Source organism: Malania oleifera, chromosome 13, assembly GCF_029873635.1.
Source record: "Malania oleifera isolate guangnan ecotype guangnan chromosome 13, ASM2987363v1, whole genome shotgun sequence".
In the NCBI taxonomy this organism is placed as follows: Eukaryota; Viridiplantae; Streptophyta; class Magnoliopsida; order Santalales; family Ximeniaceae; genus Malania; species Malania oleifera.
The window spans coordinates 49586425-49594496 of record NC_080429.1 but is presented as its reverse complement, the minus strand read 5'-3'; positions in this window follow the sequence as shown (position 1 = coordinate 49594496).

Below are 8072 nucleotides of genomic sequence, written 5' to 3'. Positions count from 1 at the left end.
TGAGATCAAAACATGAGTTGAACTTGACTAAACTAAAGGCAACGTTTAAATATGTGAAATTTTTAATGGTTTCACAGCAGGATGAAACAAAAGAAGAGAGGTGGCCATCGATAAAGCTAGGACAGTCGAAGAAAAGATCAGCTATTCAGTTTGGTAAATTAGCATCAATATCATATGGCTTTTGAATACTGGTATGAATTTTTCTTGTAACAGCATTGGAACATGGTAAAACATCTTTTTGGGTGGTTGACCTTTTGATTTCACAAGTTGATGTCATAATTGTATAATCATTCCTCATTTCAATGGGATGGATAATCAAACAGTTTCGGAACCACTAGTGTGCTTCTTATAGAGGAGGTCCCCGTTGAGAAAATACGATGCACATAGAATTAGTCAATTTAACTGGGGCAAATGTCATGTCAAGCTTTAAAGATCTGCTTATTCAAGAAGAATCTAACAACCAGACCAAGATCAGTGGCAGATAAACTCATCTGGGGCAAGTTTCAATTTGAGTTTCAGTGGGACTTATTCAAGCACCTTCTTATTAGATTGGATGAATAGGAAAACAGGGCCAAGAGCTGTTATAAACCCATTCAATTGGGTAGATTCTGTGATGGAGTTTCATCTTAGCCAAGTTGACCACCTCCATTAAGAAAATTGGGCCAAGATTAGTTATGAATCCATTCAGTTGGAGCAAGTTTCGAGAGAACCAGGTCAGAGGCAACATAGTCAAGATTGGAGATTGATCGGTTGATTATAGGCACATTGGAAAAAGAAAGTTCATGCATCGTCATGCATTTCATGCATTACACAGAAAAGTGCATACATATTATATCATGCAACATTCTTGCATATCCCCATGTTCTGGTGTCATATCAAACACCTTGCATGCATGCATCCCCACATAGCATCACTCATTCACACCTGTCCTGACATCCTTGTATAAGCAATCTATGTTTCATCTAAAAAAAAAAGAGGAAGAAGAAGAAAAGGGGTTGGGGCAACTGGCCCAGGCACCAATTGATCCATCCACCCTGAGACTGGGGCAACTGGCCTAGGTTGTATTCAAGTCTTTTGCTTCCAAACTGGGGCAATAGACCCTAGTCCAAATTTTAGCATTCATTTTGAATCTGTGGCATCTGCCTTCAGAACCAAATTAGGTCGCATGACTCTTGGGATCCTATACCCGAGATCATCAATTCAAAATTTCATCTGGCTCTTGGTTTCCTACACCTGAGTATTCATCGTCAATTCAACAACTCATCTAGCTCTCGGGATCCTATACCCGAGTATTCATCATCAGTTCAAAATTTCATCTTACTCTCGAGATCCTATACCTGAGCATTCATCATCAAATTGACAATTCCTCCGGCTCTCGGTATCCTATACCCAAATATTCATCATCAATTCAAAATTTCATTTTGCTCTCGGCTTCCTACACCCGGTGCGAGTCTCTTTCAATGAACTATAGCTTGGGTTCCTACACCCGGTGCGAGTCTCTCTCCGTGAACTATAGCTCGGGTTCCTACACCCGGTGCAAGTCACCTTCCGTGCACTATAGCTCGGGTTCCTACACCCGATACAAGTCACCCCTCATGAACTATAGCTCGGGTTCTTACACCCGGTGCAAGTCATCCTCCGTGAACTATAGCTTGGGTTCCTACACCCGGTGCAAGTCACCCCTCGTGAACTATAGCTCGGGTTCCTACACCCGGTGCAAGTCACCCTCCATGAACTATAGCTCGGGTTCCTACACCCGGTGCAAGTCACCCCTCGTGAACTATAGCTTGGGTTCCTACACCCGGTGCAAGTCACCTTCCGTGCACTATAGCTCGGGTTCCTACACCCGATGCAAGTCACCCCTCATGAACTATAGCTCGGGTTCCTATACCCGGTGCAAGTCATCCTCCGTGAACTATAGCTCGGGTTCCTACACCCGGTGCAAGTCACCCCTCGTGAACTATAGTTTGGGTTCCTACACCCGGTGCAAGTCACCCCTCGTGAACTATAGCTCGAGTTCCTACACCCGGTGCAAGTCACCCTCCGTGAACTATAGCTCGGGTTCCTACACCCGGTGCAAGTCACCCCTCGTGAACTATAGCTCGGGTTCCTACACCCGGTGCAAGTCACCTTCCGTGCACTATAGCTCGGGTTCCTACACCCTATGCAAGTCACCCCTCATGAACTATAGCTCGGGTTCCTACACCTGGTGCAAGTCATCCTCCGTGAACTATAGCTCGAGTTCCTACACCCGGTGCAAGTCACCCCTCGTGAACTATAGCTCGGGTTCCTACACCTGGTGCAAGTCACCTTCCGTGCACTATAGCTCGGGTTCCTACACCCGGTGCAAGTCACCCCTCATGAACTATAACTTGGGTTCCTACACCCGTTGCAAGTCACCCTCCGTGAACTATAACTCGGGTTCCTACACCCGGTGCAAGTCATCCTCCGTGAACTATAGCTCGGGTTCCTACACCCGGTGCAAGTCACCCCTCGTGCACTATAGCTCAGGTTCCTACACCCGATGCAAGTCACCCCTCATGAACTATAGCTCGGGTTCCTACACCCGGTGCAAGTCACCCCTCGTGAACTATAGCTCGAGTTCCTACACCCGGTGCAAGTCACCCTCCGTGAACTATAGCTCGGGTTCCTACACCCGGTGCAAGTCACCCCTCGTGAACTATAGCTCGGGTTCCTACACCCGGTGCAAGTCACCTTCCGTGCACTATAGCTCGGGTTCCTACACCCTATGCAAGTCACCCCTCATGAACTATAGCTCGGGTTCCTACACCTGGTGCAAGTCATCCTCCGTGAACTATAGCTCGAGTTCCTACACCCGGTGCAAGTCACCCCTCGTGAACTATAGCTCGGGTTCCTACACCTGGTGCAAGTCACCTTCCGTGCACTATAGCTCGGGTTCCTACACCCGGTGCAAGTCACCCCTCATGAACTATAACTTGGGTTCCTACACCCGGTGCAAGTCACCCTCCGTGAACTATAACTCGGGTTCCTACACCCGGTGCAAGTCATCCTCCGTGAACTATAGCTCGGGTTCCTACACCCGGTGCAAGTCACCACTCGTGCACTATAGCTCTGGTTCCTACACCCGTTGCAAGTCACCCCTCATGAACTATAGCTCGGGTTCCTACACCCGGTGCAAGTCACCCTTCGTGACCTATAGCTCAGGTTCCTACACCTGGTGCAAGTCACCCCTCGTGAACTATAGGTCGGGTTCCTACACCCGGTGCAAGTCATCCTCCGTGAACTATAGCTCGGGTTCCTACACCCGGTGCAAGTCACCCTTCACGAACTATAGCTCGAGTTCCTACACCCGGTGCAAGTCACCCCTCGTGAACTATAGCTCAGGTTCCTACACCCGATGCAAGTCACCCCTCCTGAACTATAGCTCGGGTTCCTACACCCGATGCAAGTCATCCTCTGTGAACTATAGCTCGGGTTCCTACACCCGGTGCAAGTCACCCCTCGTGAACTATAACTTGGGTTCCTACACCCAGTGCAAGTCACCCTCCATGAACTATAACTCGGGTTCCTACACCCGGTGCAAGTCATCCTCCGTGAACTATAGCTCGGGTTCCTACACCCGGTGCAAGTCACCCCTCGTGAACTATAACTTGGGTTCCTACACCCGGTGCAAGTCACCCTCCATGAACTATAACTCGGGTTCCTACACCCGGTGCAAGTCATCCTCCGTGAACTATAGCTCGGGTTCCTACACCCGGTGCAAGTCACCCCTCGTGAACTATAGCTCGGGTTCCTACACCTGGTGCAAGTCATCCTCCGTGAACTATAGCTCGGGTTCCTACACCCAGTGCAAGTCACCGTCGTGAACTATAGCTCGGGTTCCTACACCCGGTGCAAGTCACCTTCCGTGAACTATAGCTCGGGTTCCTACACCCGGTGCAAGTCACCGTCCATGAACTATAGCTCGGATTCCTACACCCGATGCAAGTCACCCCTCGCGAACTATAGCTCGGGTTCCTACACCCGGTGAAAGTCATCCTCCGTGAACTATAGCTCGGGTTCCTACACCCGGTGCAAGTCACCCTTCCGTGAACTATAGCTCGGGTTCCTACACCTGGTGCAAGTCACCCATCATGAACTATAGCTTGGGTTCCTACACCCGATGTAAGTCACCCCTCGTGAACTATAGCTCGGGTTCCTACACCCGGTGCAAGTCACCTTTCGTGAACTATAGCTCGGGTTCCTACACCCGGTGCAAGTCACCCTTCGTGAACTATAGCTCGGGTTCCTACACTCGACCCAAGTCATTCTCATGTGCTCTCAATCATACATGCAAAACGGTTTTCATAAATCATTTTGGTCTCTTTTTTTACATTGGGCCCGGTCCAAAATCAGTGTCTTTTATCTTTGCAGGCTTGTTGCTACAAGTAACGTAGGAGAATTCCTACTTTTACGTTGGAGCGACAAAGCCTACAAAGAGGGGCAGCTGTAGACACACCATTTTTACCCCGGCCCATTATATTTGTTATCATTATTATTATTATTATTAGTATTTTAGGATTTTATTATTTATTATTATTATTATTATTATTTTTTTATTTATTATTATTATTATTATTTATTTCTATTATTATTATTATTATTATTATTATTATTATTATTATTATTATTATTATTATTATTATAATTATTATTATTATTATTATTATTATTATTATTATTATTATTATTATTATTATTACCTTACTATTATTATTATTATTATTTCTTTATTACCATAATAAGTAGTTATACTCATATATATTGTTTCCAAAAAGAAAAATACCATAAAATACAAAAAACCAAAACAAGAAAAGAGATGGGTTAGGGTTGGTAAAAGTTTTTATATAAGGGGGGGCAGCGCACACACAGCCGGAAGCGCAGAGCACAGCCAAAAACAAAAAAAACAGTCGGAGGCACAGCCGAGCAAAAAGCAAAAAAAAAAAAAAAACTTCTACCTCTTCCTTCTTCTTCTTCTTCTTCTTCTTCTTCTTCTTCTTCTTCTTCTTTCCCGAGCCTCACCTTCTCCATCTCCTTCTGTTTTCTTCCTCTCTCATTCTCTCAGTCCTCTGTTATTTCCCTGTCTCTCCTCTGTTTCTATCTCACTCCCCTCTCCCTCTGTCTCCATTCTCGCCAGCCCCTCCTTCCTGTCGTGCCCTGCGCCAGAGCAGCAAACAGCATAGCCCCACACGGCCAACACCGGTGGCCTCCCCTGCAACTCCGACGAACCTCCAACCCCGACGACGTTCCGACGAGAAGCTCACGCGCACCGCGGAGCACGAGCCAGCCCTCCGACCAGCATCTCCGACGAGCCAACCCTCCCTCTTCGACCATCTTGCTGCCAGACACCAGCTGTTGCAGCCGAGAACCAGTCAACGGCCTTCTTCAACTCCGGCAGAGCCTCACGGCTCTCTGCAACACTCCACTGCCAGCCCTCTGCACCCACCGCTGCACCGCTCCAGACCTCCAGCCAGACGAGCACGAGCTAGCCAGTCGAGCGCGAGTCACTCACTCCCGTCACCGTCGCCGTCACTCCCTCCCGTCGCTGTCGGCGTCTCCCAGCTTCTCCCAGGTAATTCTCTGCACGCTTGCCACAACACACACAGTACACGAGCCTGTTTATTTTGGTTTCATTGTAAATATTCTTATTTTTTTTATTTTTATTTTTCTGTCACCCTCCTTGTTCTGTTTTTTTTCTTTTTTCTTCTTTTTATTATTATTATTAAGGTAAATACTAATTTGTTTGTTATCTGTTTTGTAGGATTCTTGTTAGGGGCTTATTTCAATATTTAAAAATTAAATCTTGTGGTAATGATTTTATTGCGTATATATATATATATATATATATATATATATATATATTAAGCTTAATTCTTATGATACTTGTTAATGTGTATTTATTTATTCATTTATTCTTAAACATTAGATATGATTGTAGAATCTTTACTGTGGAAATTCATTTTAATAGTTATAATAGTTAAAGTTCGAAATCTCGTGGCATGAATCATAATGACATAAGAATTTTAAAGATTAAATATGAGCTTTGGTATTTAAATGTTGTATTTATTTGAGTATATAATAGTCAAGTTGTATACCTAATATTAGGGTTGTGGTTGTATTCATTAAAATATTAATGTACATGTTATAAGGCGTATGTTGTTCATAGTGTTTGATATTCGTTTCTAGGGTTTCCGTTTCGGTGTGTCCATTATGTGTTTAATATTCTTATTATCGTAATACTTATTTTTTTTTATTTTTTTTTAGGGTGTTATTGTTTGTTTAGGTACATATGTAGGGTTCCAGTTTATCATTGTGATAGGGTCCTCATTTTTAATATGATGTTATATTGCTATGGAATTTGTTTGTGTCTTAGTATTTTAGTACATATGTGATATTATTATGGTATTCTTAGTATTATATACTACGTTATATATTTGGTATACTCACATGATAGTAGCTATTATGATACTGTTCCTTGATTATGTATATATTTTTTATTGATATTTTGGTATACGTAACTCATTATAGTATTTTAGGTATATATATGGTATTATTACTACGTTCATATTTAGTATCACTTATTAGGATATTTTTAGAATTTTAACGTATTGGGAACTATTTAATATGGTATCTTTAGGACATCTAATATTACCTATTAGGGCATTTTTAGCCTTTTAATATATAAAGTATTACCTGTTTATAATATTCTTAGCATATTAATATATATAGTATTATGGTATCTAATTACTTATTTTGACATTCATAATATTTTAGTATGTATTTGTTACTTATTACCCTATTACCATATATTAAAACCTCCCAAGCTAGTATTTTCATACTTAGAAAAGCTCTATGAGATTTCCAAATTTTGGGAGTGCATTTTGTACATTATTTTCGATTTTTTCCCTATGATTTTATTGTGGGGGTATGAGCCTTTGGGCATCACGTATCCTAAACTCTGAGGGAATATATATGTATATATATTATCTTTATTTATTTATTATTTTATTTATTTATTTTTCACATGTATTTATAAATTCATAAAAAGGAGTAATTTAAAGAATTATTAGATTAACTTAGGGATAATTTCAAATTAATTAGGTACCGTTCGTAAGAACGGGCGCGTAGGGGGTGCTCGTACCTTCCCCTCGCGTAACCGAACTCCCAACCCCAACTCTGGTAATGTAGACCGATTCTACCCCTAACGGGGTAGTAATCATGTGTTCTAATCGCACTAAAAGTTAGTGGCGACTCCGACATTCCATGATTTTTCCTTGAAAATATTAAAATGATTTTAATTTCGCCGCTCGGGGCACACGTGCTCCAGGGATGCCGCGACACCTTAGTAGTGTATGGGTTCGTGTATCCTAGTTTTGTACAGACTTTGGTTTGGTATGTTATATAGATCGATGAAGCATTTTTTGTTGCATAACTGATGAGTATGGATATATATATATATATATATATATATGTATGTGTATAGGGCATCTGTGTATGCCACAAGGTCGGACCCGTTTATTGTATCGTATCATGTATGTTTGAATTGATACAGAGACAGGTTAGTTACTATATTCACACTTGGGACCCATCTGCGGGTTCGAGGCGTGACAGCTTGGTATCAGAGCTAACCAGGTTGTTTGGTCTTGTAGACTTGGTTAGGTTTAGCTATGAGTACATACCAGAGTATAGGATGTTGAATGTGGGTAGTGTTGGTTGAGTGTTTTTTTGTTGCTAGACCGGGATTTGTCAGCGGTATTCCATGTTTTTCCTAGGATGATGATTCCAATAAAGGCAGGGCAAACCATTGATGGATTCGTTTCGGTGGGATGGGACAAGCTTAGACCGGTGAGAGTAATAGTTGACATGATTAGGTCTATGATTGTGTTAATTTTGTACGATATAGGAATTATAACCGATTCCTATTCTGTTTTCAGAATGGAGCCCAAGGATAATAACTTGGAGAGTGGCTCCAAGGAGACGGCAAACGATGAGTCTCCTTCTATGTCTCATGGTTTTGCAAGACAGGTGATCCGAGAGATTGGGCGAAGTGT